The sequence below is a fragment of the Podarcis pityusensis genome (genome assembly GCF_964106645.2).
Source record: "Podarcis pityusensis genome assembly, chromosome: 10".
In the NCBI taxonomy this organism is placed as follows: Eukaryota; Metazoa; Chordata; class Lepidosauria; order Squamata; family Lacertidae; genus Podarcis; species Podarcis pityusensis.
Genome location: NC_138035.1, coordinates 48,523,943 through 48,539,167, shown reverse-complemented (window position 1 = coordinate 48,539,167; position 15,225 = coordinate 48,523,943). Strand labels below are relative to the sequence as shown.

At 41.4% G+C, this 15,225-nt stretch overlaps 1 long non-coding RNA gene across 1 annotated transcript in view; it reads right to left on the bottom strand.

Moving 5' to 3' along the window:
* LOC308486097 overlaps window positions 1-15,225 on the bottom strand; it is a 56,378-nt gene that overhangs the window by 29,054 nt on the left and 12,099 nt on the right. Inside the window, exon 2 of the long non-coding RNA XR_013990949.1 lies at window positions 4,952-5,011. This is a non-coding gene — a long non-coding RNA (uncharacterized lncRNA). The remainder of the gene's footprint in view (window positions 1-4,951; window positions 5,012-15,225) is intronic.

Sequence of the window (15,225 nt, the reverse complement as noted above, 5' to 3'; positions counted from 1 at the left end):
CTATAGCCACCCTAGTCATACACCTGAACATATAGTGCACTGTGATGGAAAGTTCAGCTAGATCAGAGGTTGGTGATGCCTGGAATTCCACCCGGGTGCTGGGCTGGAGCCTCTCTCTGATTGGCTGTGGGTACAGCTAGCCAGAGAGGGATGGAGACCACACTTTGGGATGGGAAAAAGAGAAGGGTGTTCAGCTGGCTATAGCTCCTGAGCTGGGTGTGTAAGATCCACTCTGAGGAAAATATCTGTAGCCAGAGAAGGAAGCTTCTGAGCTTAGTTTGAAAGACAGTGATTAGAGTCTTTTTAGGAGTATATAGACAAGAGAAAAACTGGGGTGCTGAACTGGGAACAGTGGAAGTAGAGATGGTAGGGAACACTCTGCTTGGGTCTTAATTTAGTAAGGAGGGGAGGGGAGACATCTTCTGGAAAGAGAAGAATTTCAAACCTGTTAGAAGGGGTGTGTGGTGAATCCCTTGGCTACTAGAGGAGCCTCAGGCACGTGATTTATAGCAGGGTTGCTGGACAAAGCTGGGATTTTGTCGTCCAAAATCGAGCGTCTGGGTGGAAATCACTTAAATGTCTGGGAAAATCTGGACGTATGGCAACCCAGGTCGGAAGTGTAGTCTTTGGTGAATTTCCTTAAAAATAGGTCAAAATTTTCTCTCTTTTCTTGAGATTTTGCAAAAAAACCAACAACAACTTTTGGGTCTGGATTTTCAGTTTTTGAAATATAGCAACTCTAATTTATAGAATGTTTGGAAACTGACAGAAAGTACCAACTTGTTTAAGAACCAATGTATTAACACATAAACTTTAACACCTATACAACTAGTTTAAGAAACTGAAAAAAGCTGTGCGTGTACCACCTGTTTAGAAGCCTGTAACATCCACCAAATATTAGAGAGTTAACTGCAAGTTAACTATGCAATTTTCAATATGCACTAAGTTGAAATTTATTCAAAGTAATAAGAAACATTTTCTTTTAACACCTAATGACAGCACATATTGTGTCTTATTTACATAAAGTGTGAAGACGATCTGGGTCTAAAATATGCCAACAGTAACTGTTGGAGGCTATTTTAGACTGTATGTAACACTATGGGGTGTTAAAATCTGCCCGCAGAGTAGTTCTGACTTTGAGACATTTGGGTGGACAATGTGGAGAGATGGAGCTGAAATCTGGAAGTGGGAGGAGAAGGCAGTCAGAAGCAAACTGCTAGTTAACGATGACGATGAAAAGGTAAGCAATTATGAGCTCAGCCAAACCCTACCGGGTCTTACAATTTCTCATAATGCATGCCCTGGTACCCACATTCCTAACCTCCATCCTGGTTGCCTGTGCTTCTCCTTTCTCAGAACTCATGTTGTCATTGGGCAGTTGTAGCAGGGAGTGACCTTAGGATTGTGCCCAATCTTCATTTTAAGGGTTAGTAACTGGTGGTTTCCTCTGATCATGCTCAGACTGCCAGTTGGGAGATAATGTCCCTATTTTTGCCAGAGAAATGTTGGAGGGCATGCTGTTTAATGGAAGGGGAGATCAAGGATGGGGTTGCATCAGGCAGGCAGGTTTTCCTACCCTGTGTGTCTCTCCTTCCTGCCTGACCCCACCTCCTGACAGCCATGGATCCCTCTGGGCCATCCAACCTGACCTGTTGTGGTCTGTGGCTGCCTGAATCCAATTTGCCTGATGCCTGAATGCTTCTGACTAGGCCCAAGTCAAATCTAGTGCATTTGTTGTTGTTTAGTCATTTAGTCATGTCCGACTCTTCGTGACCCCATGGACCAGAGCACGCCAGGCACTTCTGTCTTCCACTGCCTCTGCATAGCCTTATTCTGTTTCATCATCACAATCACCTGCTGGGTTGCCCCAGCCATTCTGGGCGACTTCCAACATATAAAAACATAATAAAACGTGAAACATTAAAAGACTTTCCTATACTGGGCTGCCTTCAAATGACTTGGCTCGGGGGTCACATAACTCCATACCCTCCAATGAAAGTAGGGACGTCCCATTATACCTTCCAACATTTCTCCAATGAAAATAGGAAAATGTCCTAAGGAAAAGCAGGGCATTATGGAATCAAATCCGAAACCGGGATGGCTTCTGTAAATCCAGGACTGTCCCTGGAAAATAGGGACACTTGGAGGGTCTGAGACAACTATTGCACAGATAATTCTGCAATGTGCACACGATGCTCTGCTAGTGGTTTTCTTCCAGAAAAACTGTTTGCAGAGCATCAACCTCTCCGCTCAGCAGCTGTTAAGCAGAGGGGGCGATCTGGGGTGGTCCCTAGAAGATTGTCCAGGAGGGTATGTGGCCTGAAAAAGGTTCCCCGCTCATGGGACAGATACAGTAAATAAAATGAGAATATTTTCCAATTCAGCAAACTATTAGGGCGTCGACAAGATTAGCTTGCAAAAAGAGGACGCACAGGAGACAGTACTGAAGTGCTTAAGTAAGTTATGCCCCACACTGTCACTTCATAGTCTTTATAAGAGCTGCGTTATACTTGGATTCATGGCGTGTTGCACAGTGGGTGCCTTTTATTGTGTCAGGTACATAAACAGTGCCGCGCCGTGTTATGCTTCACAGGGGCTTCAGTGTAACTGCGTATGGCTTTAAAACATATCAGTAGCCACGACCCATTGATGCCCTCTGAAATCAATTTTACAAAAGTAAAAGTTGCCAGAGAAAAGAAAAAGTTTATATTTTATTCCCTAACAGACAAGAGTAGACCAAAAGTCATTTATGGATAAGAACATAAGAATACAGTGGTACCTCGGGTTAAGAACTTAATTCGCTCTGGAGGTCCGTTCTTAACCTGAAACTGTTCTTAACCTGAGGTACCACTTTAGCTAATGGGGCCTCCTGCTGCCACCGCGCTGCCGCCATGCAATTTCTGTTCTCATCCTGAAGCAAAGTTCTTAACCCGAGGTACTATTTCTGGGTTAGCGGAGTCTGTAACCTGAAGCATCTGTAACCTGAAGCGTCTGTAACCTGAGGTACCACTGTATAAGGAGAGTCTGCTGGGTCCGGCCAATGGCCCATTATTCCAGCATTCTATTTTTACAGTGGCCAACTGGATGCCTGGAGGAAGCGCACAAGCAGGATCGGACCCCAACAGCACTCTCTGCCTACCTACAATTCCCAGAAACTGGCTTTCAGATGCCTACTGCCTCTGGCCATGGAGATAGAGCATCACCATCATGGCTAGTAGCCCTTGGCAGCCTTATGAATTTGTCTAATTTTCTTTTAAAGCCTCCCAAGTTGACTTTAAATCATTTTATTCCTATTGTAAACCGCTCTGAGGTTTCTTACAATCAAGCAGTATATAAACTTTTATTAACGAAAGCTAGAAATAAACTGGCCATTTTCCCCTCTCCATCCAGTCTCTTCTGACTATCTCCAGTGTGTGTGAATTCATGGAGAAATGTTTCTGTGAACATAAATGTGCATGGATGCCAAAAGCAGTCTGCATAATCCCTGAATGTTCCTTTTCAGCCGTCAGCCTCATGGGAATAGGGCGGTTGCTGGCTATATTTATTACAAAGGTTTTCCCATGTGACCATGTACCCTAAAGTGGTCAGGAAAGATCATGTCAGAGCTGTTCAGCAGTGGAACAGACTCCCTTGGGATGATTTGGACTCCCCTTCATTGGAAGATTTTAAGAAGATGTTGGATGGCCATCTGTCATTGAGATTCCTGCATTGCGGTGCACAGTGGGGAACCTGCAGCCCTCCAAATGTGGCTGAACTCAGCTTCCATCAGCCCCAATCAGCAAGGCCAACAGTTAGGAATTATGGGAGTTGTAGTCTAGCAACGTTGGGGGGGGGGCACAGATCAGATTCCCCAGCCCTGTTTTTGCAGAGAGACAAAAAGCAACATTTTCTAAAAATTGGAAAAGCCTTATGCATACTTTATCATGAGCTCACCTGCATATGTGTAAAGGTAAAGGTAAAGGGACCCCTGACCATTAGGCAGTGGCGTAGCATGGGTTGTCAGCACCCGGGGCAAGGCAAGTAATTTGCGCCCCCTAACCCGTGGATTTGCGCCCCCTAACCCGTGGATTTGCGCCCCTAACCCTAACCCCCAGATGTTGCGCCCGGTGCGGCCGGCCCCCCCTGCACCCCCCACGCTACGCCACTGCCATTAGGTCCAGTCGTGGATGACTCTGGGGTTGCGGCGCTCATCTCGCTTTATTGGCCAAGGGAGCCGGCGTACAGCTTCCGCGTTATGTGGCCAGCATGACTAAGCCGCTTCTGGCAAACCAGAGCAGCGCACGGAAACGCCGTTTACCTTCCCGCCGGAGCGGTACCTATTTATCTACTTGCACTTTGATGTGCTTTCAAACTGCTAGGTTGGCAGAAGCAGGGACCGAGCAATGGGAGCTCACCCCATCGCGGGGATTCGAACCGCCGACCTTCTGATCGGCAAGCATTAGGCTCTGTGGTTTAACCCAAAGCGCCATCCGTGTCCCAGTAGTGGTAGTTAATTACTCAAAGGCAGCACCCAGAGATCGTTGAACCATTTATAGAAGACTGTGTTAATGCAGGCATCAATGACACAGTGACCCATGACAAGAAAGGTTATATCTCCACAGCCAACTTCCCAGGTTATTTATTTACCCTATGGTTCTAGAAATTATGGAAAACTATAAACCTATCAAAATGGTGGATGACATTTTGAAGACAGCCTTCATTTTTGAAACAATCAGCCACACTTTCAAAGCAAAGACTACTTACCCCCAAAAAGACTGTCTCATTTCCTCACTCCATTTAATTCCAATCAGGTATAGCACTCCTTTTGTTTGTTAACACACACATACATCCTCACACACCTTATTTTCACAGCTAACATTTTCAGAAGATGATGTGTGTCAGATCCTTACTGTGTCAAATTTGAAGACTGCTGTTTTTATCAAGAATAATTTTAACTGCAGTACAAACACACCTTTTCAGGTTTTTCCCTCAGCGGGGAGGCCCATTGGGATATTCTCTGAAGTGCCTAAGCCTGTGAGGAAAACAGAAAGAAGAATTACAGTGAAATCCTGCATCAGAAATGTTAGCAGGGGAGAGGAGATTCCAGTTGCTACTGTGAACAACAGTATCATTTACCCTAATCTTAGAACAAGAAAGAAGACAGATGGAGCACAAGTAAAAAAATTCAAGATGGTTGAAATAGGAATTAGAAGCATGTTCTTAAGCCTGGTATCTTTATGCAGTTCATGTTCCCAGAAACAGTTTCTTACATCCCATTGACTTAAAAATATAAGACCACGACAGGTTTTTAATAAACTGTCTTTCTCTCTCTCTCTCGTCTCTCTAAATTGTTCTGGAAACACAAGGCATTATGTGATTAAAACACTCAAAGGTTACTTTCAATCATCTCTCCACCCTAAATGAACATAAAGAGCAAACTCTGTTGAGAATTGGTTTGATACATTTTGCAGCATTAATAATTCCTTCAGCTGCTTCTCTTGCCTCTGTGTCCTTGATGTGCTAAGTGAACAAGAATGGGACCAAAAAAAATGGAAAGCGTTCAAGAAGTACAGGTGTTTCGCATGCTACTTGCTGTGATACGTCAGATTTTATGCATTGACTATCAAAGCATCTTTTATGTCAAATTTCATTTGATGACCATTTTAAACACCTTCACACCTCACTTTTCAGAATCATTAAGGTTGATCTCCATCCCAGTACACTAAGCCTGGACTAATTTACAGGTGAAGAATCTGAGTAGAAAACAGCTGGAGTTTTATAATGTTAGTAACAGTGGTATTAGCATTAGTACTACTACTAGTAGTAGTAATTTCTTATTATTATATAGTCCTCCTGTGCCCAAGTTTCATCCCTGGTTTAACATGATTAATTAGTTAAATACAGTACAGTCTTAGCTCAGAAGTCGAATGCCTTGTGAGTTGAACATTTTAGCTCCCGAACGCCACAGTGTTCCAGTTTGTGAACGTTCTTTGGAACCCGAATGTCCATTGCAGGTTCCGTGGTTCTGACTGGCTGCAGGAGTGGGAGAGTCCTCTAAACTCAATAGTTGTTTAAAGCAGCTAGAAGTTCTTTTCAGTTAAAAAGTAGAGAGCAAGGGGAAGGAATCCCTTACATTTATTTTTTAATGATAAGCATGTGAATCCACCTTGTGGAGCAAACATTTGCGCTCCCCCCCCCCCCCGTCTCAAGAGTCAGAGGTTTGTGCCCATTCCCAGCTCACTTGCCATCCAGAAACACTTCCACAGGTTTTTCTCCTACCAGCAAGAAGGACCTGGTGATCTGTGGATCATTATTGTGGCATTCACTGTGCAATTAACAAGATAAGTGAGTCCTGGCAGGGGATGGTGCCCCAGGGGCCCGGGGAACTCTAATTGGGAACCACTCCCTTAACCTATGCACCTAACCTACACCTGTTCATTTGAATTCATGGAAAGAACCCCTCTGGGTATAGTGGTAGATACGTTGAATTGTGTGGTGTCTGGGGAAGGCGCCTGTTTCTCTTATGTGCGTTCATTTTATAGAAGGCATGAATGCCTACAGAAGGGTTATAGGGTCATGCCTCATCCAGGTTCCCCCCGCCACCTCCAGAACCCAGAAAGTACAGGTTCATTTGTACAAATGGTACCAGGGAACAACCAGAAAGATGGCAGGCGTTCAGGAGGTCCAATGTGGGAAGGGAACAAGAATATGAGAACATTAAAAAAAAAAAAATGAGAGGGCAAATAAAATGGGGAAGATGGTTTGCCAGGAGACAAGAACTGGACAAGGAGCACAAGCAGACAATGACATGGACATTCAGCAGACCGAGGAACAAAGAAAATGGAGATGACTTGATGAGGCAAGTGGCCTTCATACATTGATTCAGTGCGGTGGGATCCATGTTGCAGAAGCATCCCCGTGGACAACATAGCCATGAGAGCAGGATCAAATGGGCCTTGCACATGGAAGTGGTACTTGATATGATTGGCTTTACTTCCATGGGCATGTCATTCACATGCACACTCCTACATTCTGGAATTGCACCGTGCTGAAGTGGCTGCCTTTGCTTCTGGGCAAGTGTGTGAATGACACCTACATAGTGACAGACTCTCTGATAAATTTATCTAATTGGGTTTAATGGCCATGTAAGCTAATGACCACCACCGCTATATTTTATGGTGATAATGAATTTGTAAGTTAATTGGGTGATGTGTGACAAAGGACTCCCTTTTGTCTAGCTGACTTTGTAAAGAGTTTCTAAAACATTAGGAGAGAGGACTAACCAAATATGTAGCAAGGCATCCTTCCTCACTGGGATCGATACCTTCCACTGGGCTGGGATTACTTAATGTCCCTACAATACTTAATGTCCCTACAAGAAGAATTACAGTTACTGATGACTCAATTGCTTGCTATTTAGAATCTGGCTTCTGTTCTTAATCTCCATGCTTTGATCTGGCAGTCATAAATCTTCAACAGATTTGACTTCTGAATGAGCTAATGAATTCGGCCCTACATCTTACTGGATTTTTGAGTTTGTGATCCAGCCCTAGTTTTATAAGTCTTTGAGTGAAGCTTGGTTTTGGTTCCATACCTTTAGACTTTGGGTTCCAGATCCTGTATTGGTTCCTTGTTCTGAGTGTAACAAAGTTTTTGCTGATCTGATCTGGACCCTGACTTTTTGACCAGAACTATGAGCATTTTCGCCTAGGCATCATTATGTTAATTACCCTTCCGAAATATGAGATTAAAATGCCATGGCCATACTATCAAGGGGCATCAGCCTTTAGGAGGTTGTGGGCACATTTGTCATCTGGAGAAACTGCGATGGGCACCACCCACACCATAAACTATTCTTTTGGCAACAATATAAAGCTGCTTTCAATCCAAATATCAGATGGGAGAAGGAATCCTGTGGGCACCAGAAATGGGCTCTGTGGCTACATGTGTATCCAGGGGTGCCTTGATGTGACAGCAAAATATTTGATTATTCCCCCTAACCTGAAAATACTTGCTTAATTTGAAAGACGTTCGCTGTGGACTACATAATTCTGTATCGATTTGCAAAAGACAATTGTCGTGAATAAATCTCCCCTGAAGAATATTCATGAAGACATTAAATTTCAAGTGAAAGTTGAAAACCTGCAACTTATGCACTGACATATTTATGAAAAGAATCTGGCTCTAAATTATGCTAATTTAATTCAGAAGAAATATTTGTATGTGACCCCTGTGTCCCATCAAGCCTAGCCAACACAGCTGGAACTGCTTCCACAACTCTTTGCTTTCTACGGAGCCAGAATAATTCATAACAGTAGTTCGGTAATAGAATGCTTAATTAAGCAAAACTCCGTAATTGCCTTACTGATAATTTTTTTAGAAAACACCCAAAAAAGGCAATAATTTAATAGAATAAAATCATTTTCTCCATGTGTGAATCCATGTCTCTACAAACAGACCCTGTACATGTTTTCACCAGCGTTGCATGAAGAGCATGAGAAGGTATAAATCTGAAATGTGTAAGAATTCTGCTGACTAAGGATTGATATACACATGCTAAATTAGAATGTAGGCCTTCCAGTTGGTTGAACTTCTTTAACCAATAAGCACTTAGTAGCTGCCCGCTTGCTAGAAGTACTTTTGGATTTTTGGACTAATTGTTTATAGAGTGATTCTTTTAAAAAAAAAAAGTGTTGACAATGCCATTTGAATTTTATTTCACCTCTTTTATTCCCTAGAAACAATTTGCTTAGATCATGCTTGCCTTGGGAACAAAAACTATTAGAAAATCTTCTGTGAACTATTCTCAGCCCATAAGACAGAGTAGGGCAGGCTTCCTCAACCTCGGCCCTCAAGATGTTTTTGGCCTACAACTCCCATGATCCCTAGCTAGCAGGACCACTGGTCAGGGATGATGGAAATTGTAGTCTCAAAACATCTGGAGGACCGAGGTTGAGGAAGCCTGGAGTAGGGTCTAAACTAAGACTAAAGAACTAAACAACAACAACAGTTCTTTCATTTGGGGCGCATGTACACAGGCAACCTTGAATGAATCAGATGTGCTTTGCCAGCTTTGAAAGAGCAACCAGTTTGGTTGGGTAAACTTCAGAACCTTAATTTCATTCCTTTTATTTATTAGATTTACATGCCGTCCTTCATCACAAGATCTCAAGATGGTTCACGGCATAAAAACACAAGGTAACAGCAGAAAAAATAGGTTTGTTTTTTTATTTTAAAAAATAGCCCCTAGCCCTCACAAACACATTTAAAAAGCTGTAGGATAGTAATCTGTCAAAGGCCTGGTTGAAGAGGAACATTTTCACCTGGCACCAGGTGAAACTCCCTGGGGAGAGCACTCCACAAATAGGAAGCCACTGTAGCAAAGGCCCGTTCTCATGTCGTGACTCTCTGGACCTCACATGGAGGAGGCACACAAAGAAGGGCCTCAGACGAGTAACAGAGTCCAGGTCGGTTTATATGGGGAGAGACTCTATATTTGGCATAGTCCCACAATACGGTTTCTCTAACCAAAAGAAATTAGAAAGGCATGCCACCCATAGATACCTCAAGTGCACTCCCAGGGTGGACGATGAGGCCATACCCAGATTAGAACCATAATACAGAATTATTTTTCCTGCCTCAGTCTCTTATAAAGATCATTTTAGGTCGGGAGGTTCATCATATCTGGGGCTACAAATACTGGTGTGTCTGCTCTGCTAAAACAACTTCATCATGGACTTAGGAACTTCCATAAACTTCTCCACTGACATGTAGGCAGAAATGTAAACTAGTGAGAATATGTTCTTGTAAAATAAGCGTAGTTAAAAGAATGTTGCCACGTAATCATTGCTGATTTTTCTAAGAAACGTCTCCGAAGTCAGTAGCAATTATGACAATTGCTTTTTTGAAATGGAAACAATTTGCTTGTTAGTGCCATCCTGGTTTGCACTAGATATGAACTGTCAAAATTTAAAGCAATAAATAACCATTACCTACCATAAACTCCGTGGGACTGAGCAGAGTAAATTCTTCCAGGGCTGACAAATTCTTTAAATTGTATTTTGATTCTAAACTGAATAACTTTTCTTTCTGGAAAGCATTACTTTTTGTGTGCCAATCAAAAAAACCCACACTACGTTGAAGCACCTTGAGATATTTTTGCAGAGTTTGCATGGTTATTGCTTGCTTGAGACCGGAAGAGAAATGTGAAGAAAAGTTAATATCGACCAACACTTATTTTTGATAAAGGATTGGTCTTGATCTATTCAGTGTCTGTGTATATACCCCAGTCCATTGTAGACTTGTGTGCACATAGGCCCAGACAGTTAATCTATTAAGTCAGGCATCCCCAAACTCAGCCCTCCAGATGTTTTGGGACTACAGTTCCCATCATCCCTGACCACTGGTCTTGTTAGCTAGGGATGATGGGAGTTGTAGTCCCAAAATATCTGGAGGGCCGAGTTTGGTGATGCCTGTATTAAGGAAATTAAGGAAATGGACAAAACTTAGTGTAGTCCCTTATCTTCACTCCAGAATAGATGATCACTGCTCTCTTTAATTAGCCACATGAAGTTCTTTATTCATGTACCCTTCTAAATTTTGCATAAAAAATGAGATTGATCTGAACAGTCAATGCTCGGGTTGCGAACATGATCCGTGCAGAAGGCAAGTTCGCAACCCGCAGCGTTCGCAACCCTGCGAGCGCCGAAACCCAGAAGTAACCCATTCCGGTACTTCCGGTTTCAGCGCAGTACGCAACCTGAAAACATGCAACCTGAAGCGTCTGTAACTCGAGCTATGACTATATATGAAAACTGGATTGCCATTAAAATGTGTATTGTAAATCATTTTTGAGATACCTCATAGGAAGCAACTCATCAGTGAAATAAATAAATAGTAATAATATTGCACATGCTAAAGCAGCATTGATAATTGACTAGTTCTCTACTTTATGGAGGAGAGGATGACCTATTTAAGGGATTATCATGTCCATAAAATGAAAAATAGAAATGGGGCTTAGAAAAAACACTGTTTTCAAAACAAAGAAATATCTCCTCTCCCACCCACCCAAATGGGACATGGTGACATGACTATCAATCTTATGCAAGCAACTGCAAATAGATTACAATCAATGTATGGAGGAGCAAGCAGGATTGTGATGGCACACCCCACCTCTTCCATTTATGGACCCTAATTTGTGTGTACATCCCACATGCATACAACTTGTATGTACACAAGTTCTGTTCAGAAGGTCTAAATGACCAGCTGGTGCAATCCTCCTCCGCCTACATTCATCAGTTGTGTCCTCTTTGCTCTAATTTGCACAGAGCTTTCGGGTCATGTGCATCAGAGAAAAGAGGGCCATGCTCCATCACTTTGGAGCTGAAGAACTGAACCTGGGACCATATGGATGCAAAGCAGATGCTCTGCCACAGATATAAGGCCCTTCTCCCAATCCCTGGATGACCATTCGAGAGAATCAGGAACAGGGTCAACCCATGGTGTACCACTACCTCCCATACTTTATCCGCTTTAGGATGTCATGATCAATAGTACCAAATACTGCCAAGGGGCACTATATGCCTACTATCTCCCTCAGGAAGACCATCGCCCAATTCTCTCAACCAAGGCTATTTCAGTCCTGATAACCCACTTTGTCTAACAGAAACTTGAGCAGGCTGTGGCCATGCAGCTCCATCTTGCAATTGTATTTTTTAAAAAAAATAATATTTATTTCTTTTCCAAAAAAATTAAACACTAAAAAAAACACACAATACAATACAATACATTAAACTAACAAAACAAAAACAATAAAATAAATCAAACAATTTCATTATCCCATCTTTCATTCACTTATTTCCATAACCTCCTCACACCTCCCTTTTTGTATTCCACTTCTATTAATTATTTCAGCAATTCCTTTCCATCTTCCTCTGTTTTCTATCCTATAATTATCTTAACTCATTCTAATCTTATTTTTTCCTTTAATACTCTATTAATCTATTTATACTTAATTCCTTATAACATTTCTACTAAAGCCATGTAATTTCATTCCAACATTTTTCTAACATTCATTGATTTTATAGTATTTCTGTAAATAATCTTTAAATTTTTTCCAATCTTCTTCCACCGACTCTTCTCCCTGGTCTCGGATTCTGCCAGTCATTTCCGCCAATTCCATATAGTCCATCAACTTCATCTGCCATTCTTCCCGGGTGGGTAAATCTTGTGTCTTCCAATATTTTGCGATGAGTATCCTTGCTGCTGTTGTTGCATACATAAAGAAAGTTCTATCCTTCTTTGACACCAATTGGCCGACCATGCCCAGGAGAAAGGCCTCTGGTTTCTTCAGGAAGGTATATTTGAATACATTTTTCATTTCATTATAAATCATCTCCCAGAATGTCTTAATCCTTGGGCATGTCCACCAAAGGTGAAAGAATGTGCCTTCAGTCTCGTTACATTTCCAACATTTATTATCGGGCAAATGGTAGATTTTTGCAAGCTTGACTGGTGTTATGTACCACCTATAAATCATTTTCATTAAGTTTTCTCTTAGAGCATTACATGCCGTAAATTTCATACCTGTGGTCCATAACTGTTCCCAGTCAGCCATCATTATGTTATGACCAACATCTTGTGCCCATTTAATCATTGCTGATTTCACCGTTTCATCCTGAGTATTCCATTTCAACAGCAAGTTATACATTTTTGACCCATCTTGCAATTGTAAGGTGCCATGTAAACAGATGTATATATAAACATACATCTTTAAGCATACAGATATTCCCAAAATGAATGCTGCTTTAGCACAATTTTTTCCCACACTAGGTGTTTTTCTTCCTTGGAATAATGTTCCCAGTCAGTCAGGGATCACACAGTATGTATGCATAAACATACAAAAAGATATGTGCAGTTCCTCTGAAATACATTGATTTGCTTTAAAAGAAATTTGCCCACTTGTTAAGAATTCTGAACAGATTTGTCACCAAACTGGAATACAGTGGTACCTCAGGTTACACACGCTTCAGGTTACATACACTTCAGGTTACAGACTCCGCTAACCCAGAAATATTACCTCAGGTTAAGAACTTTGCTTCAGGATGAGAACAGAAATTGTGTTCCAGCAGTGCAGCAGCAGCAGGCCCCATTAGCTAAAGTGGTGCTTCAGGTTAAGAACAGTTTCAGGTTAAGAATGGACCTCCGGAATGAATTAAGTTCTTAACCCGAGGTACCACTGTATTCTCTAGCTGTACTTCACAAAAAGCAACAACAATGATAACGCTGAATTACGCCAAAGTTTCTAGCAAATGCTCAGATGAAGGTCTGAGTTCTATAATAAGGAGAGCAGCAAAAATATTTATGTAATGCTGTCCACATGTTTTATAGGCATGACACAAATTAGAATTAACAGGGTTAGTCTAACACTCCTGCGTCAGCCTCAGGAATCCTTTCACAGTGATGAGCAAAGTCACCCAAAGACAAAACATTGAAGATCTGCATAGCAATTGGCAAGGATGTTCACATTGCTTCTGATACCTTCATTTTCATGGGACTAACATTTCCTCCTGCTCAGTGAGTTTATATCATACTAATTATATGAAAGCTTTTCAGAATCATTCTCTCCAGCCATAATGTTTGATCAATACCATTTAACCTTAGTTCAACTAAATTTAGCCCAAGGTCTCTCACTTATCAATTTCAAACATAGATTCCACCCCCAACATTACCCTCACAGCAAATCTTATGAGTTTACTTGAACTGACATGATTTGTTTCCAGGACATTCAAGGTTAGGCTTAAATACTACAGCAACAGAAAGTGAAATGTACCCTTTTAGATTTCAAAAGTCTACAACAGTGACCACTTGCTCTACCCTCAGGTGACAGACCACAATACTTCTGGCGGTTCAAAAACATGTCCTTCAGCCAGCAAACTGAGACCTGTGCTACAAAGCTATGTAACCACAGTTATTAGGTTAAAATGTGAGGAAGATATAGAGCCAGCATGTGTGTTGGGACAAATGTTTTGATCTTGATCTGTATTTAAATATCTGTATTTAAATAATTTAAATATCTGTATTTAAATAATTTAAATATCTGTATTTAAATAATACACCTTGGAAATGCTAATTCACCTGACAGAGGAAAGGATTGCATGTTTGAACAGCTATATCTAAGGAACCTATAAGTCATTTCAGCAACTGTCTTGACCTGGAACTAAAAAGATTGTAATGTCGATGCCAGTCAAAGTTCCCTGGGGAGGGCATTCTGGTGTTGGGCCACATAAAGGCCTTCTCCTTCATACATAATGAAATTCTCCCACTAATGGTACTCAGAGAAGTTGTCTTCCCTGAAGATCCTAATGCCAAGGTATGGGGAAGGCATTCCTTCTGGTACTTGAGTCTCAAGGCATTTAACGGTTTAAAAGATAAACAGAAACTCATTGAACTGGGCTTGGAAGCAATTAGACAGCCAATGAAATTATTTCAGAATTTGTAATATGGCTCTATCTAGTTAACATAGTCAGAAATCTAGCCACTGAGTTCTGAACTAATAAAAGCTTCCAAGTCATCTTCATGGGTGGCACCATGTATAATATATTATTTAAATCCAATCAGGAAGTTACCAGAGCATGGATCGCATACGAAGATTGACTGATCATTAAGAATGGGTTTCTTGGGCTACTACAATCTACAACTATCTCTAACATGATACTTCTTTTTTTCTACTTCTTTCAAGTTTTTTTTCCCAGTGTCATATCTTGATAGCAAAATAGTTGGCTTGTGTGAGCTGGTTCCTCAAAAGTGCTAGAAAAATCACTCACCTTTTCCCCCACACAGCCTAAGTCCTATTAGCATGTTATGGAAATGTAATTTGCCTCAGGCAAACTTTGTCTTCAGGCAGCTTTGTTACCTTGCTATATTTAAATGATTCCCATACTTTTTCTTTTTCAGATTTCTAGCATTTTCAACCTGCAACACAGATGGAATTGGATAGCGAGCCCAATTTGTTTTATATTGTGTTGTGTTTGCAATTTATCCAAAAGCGTACGGGATGGGATCTCATTGAATTGGAGATTTTTTAACCACAGTTATGTAACTCAAAGGGTACTTTCATACAGCATTAAAGAAGCCCAAGACAGCTATGCATGACACACTGTGGGTCAATTATTTTCCACCTGAAAGCACTTTGTAAACAAGCGGAATAAATGTGCAAAGACAACTGAGTATAATCAAAGGACAAGA